Source organism: Pteropus alecto, unplaced genomic scaffold, assembly GCF_000325575.1.
Source record: "Pteropus alecto unplaced genomic scaffold, ASM32557v1 scaffold121, whole genome shotgun sequence".
Taxonomy (NCBI): Eukaryota; Metazoa; Chordata; class Mammalia; order Chiroptera; family Pteropodidae; genus Pteropus; species Pteropus alecto.
Genome location: NW_006434369.1, coordinates 6,728,191 through 6,730,002, shown reverse-complemented (window position 1 = coordinate 6,730,002; position 1,812 = coordinate 6,728,191). Strand labels below are relative to the sequence as shown.

At 47.8% G+C, this 1,812-nt stretch overlaps 1 protein-coding gene and 1 long non-coding RNA gene across 2 annotated transcripts in view; both read left to right on the top strand.

Annotated features, from left to right (window-relative positions):
• JARID2 (jumonji and AT-rich interaction domain containing 2) overlaps positions 1-1,812 on the top strand; it is a 241,817-nt gene that overhangs the window by 2,805 nt on the left and 237,200 nt on the right. The gene's annotated exons all lie outside the window — the stretch shown is intronic.
• Positions 257-1,280, top strand: LOC112477658. The gene is made up of 2 exons (XR_003045553.1): positions 257-393; positions 528-1,280. It is a non-coding gene; the product is annotated as an uncharacterized LOC112477658 (long non-coding RNA).

The window sequence follows — 1,812 nt, the reverse complement described above, 5'->3', positions numbered from 1 at the left end:
CCGCCAGTTCCCCGCGGCCCTGCCCGCCGTCTCCAGCGCAGTCTCGAGAGCAACAGGTTAAGCCGGCGAGACGTCAGCGCGCCCCCACCCCGCCCCCGGTTCTTCCCTGGCTTAGCGCTGTCCTCCCCCTGTTTCCCCCGCCCCCTGCTGCGCCCGGTTCCCGGACGCTCCCAGCCGCGTTCTGTTGTCATTGTGACGTCACAAAGGGACGGGCCCGGGTGGAACCTCCTCCTCCTCCGTGACGTCAAAAGTCGGGCGGGAGGTTCCAGCGCGGCGGGCCGGCGTGGGGCGGGGGCCGCTGCGGAGCCGGCTGCCTCGGGGGGAGGAGAACCAGGAGGAGGAGGATGCGCTCGGCCTCTGCCTTCTGCGGTGCAACGCGGCTCTGCCTTCCAGGTGAGCGCTTGAGAGCCTTTCGTCCCCAAAAGAGTGCCCCTGCCTAGCTATGATTCTGATCCCACTGAGGGGTTGGGGAGCAGGGGAGAGACGCTTCCTTTCTGCAGAAATGTTTTCGCTTCCTCTGTTTCCAGGTTTGCTGATGGCGTGACGTTACTGCTGTGGTAGTTGGGTCTGCTCGTCAACGTTTTAGAAAAGCAAGGAAACTTCATTCAGGGGAAGCTTTGCTTTGTAGGAGGACCATGTTGTGGATTCGGCCACCTTATCACTTTTAACTCATGTTTGGCGTGTCTTCGCAGGATGCTGCCGGATGCCTTTCTGGGTGATGGTGCACAGCAGCAACTGCTACTCTTTCTGGAAGCCTTGCAATTGCAATACCATGGTGGTGGGAGGAGGTCACTCCTCCTTTGCTGTGCCAGCCCTATGCCTGTTGAGTATTTTTTAGGGGTCCAGGAAAGGGAAGACTTGTCATTGATGCCTGTGTTTGAAAGTGCCACGGGACTAGTCTCAAGATGTTCTGGGGTTTAATTCTTCTGAACCGGACAACATGAGACTCGCAATCTGAGTCTTATTTCTAACGTAAAATGGAGAAAGTAATACCTGTCTTTGCTACTTCACTTCCTCTGAGAAGATCATGTGCGGGAGGTGATGTGTGTGAAAGATAGAAAGCAGTATGCTCTTTTTCTATGTAAGGTGGCACTATTACTTGAGATGGCGGAAAGCAGAACATTTTTTACAACAGGTCTCAAAAGCCTTAGATGCCTGTTGTGTTGCCATTTAGTTTATATTAGCAAAGCAGAGTTTGGGTGTGGGATTGTAGATGGCAGGCTTTGGGAGAAATAATTGTTACATTTCATATTAAATGACATCCTTGAGAAACTCATAAATTGCAGTGTAATCCTGTCTTAATTGTGCTGGGCATGACTCCCACTACAATACCTTAAATAACTGAAAACATTTGCCTTTCAAAGCCCCAATCCACTTGGACGATAAAAACAGTTGCATATTTTGCTCTATGGATATTTTATGTCATTTCCATCACTCCACTGGTTGGTTATTCCTAGGGAGAATAACAGATTTGATTTGATATCTAGGCTTCAAAACCATTGATGTGTGATGTTTTGTACCACGTATGAGTTTGAAATTAAAATCTCTGCCACATGAAGATATGATTCATGCAGTTAGCATGAAAACAGATTACCAGTTTGATTTGTAGGAAAGCTCAAGCAGAATTTATATCACAATGCTGTAAATTTTAAGTGTTCTCATTTTCTAACTTAAAAGTGCATTATGACTTTTAAAAAACTGGGAAAAGTTTGTTACAACATTCAGTACCAGGATTTACAGTTATATGAATTTGTAAAGTAAAAAGTAGAAAGAAATACATCAAAATATAGTGGTAGGATTTATGAGCCACCC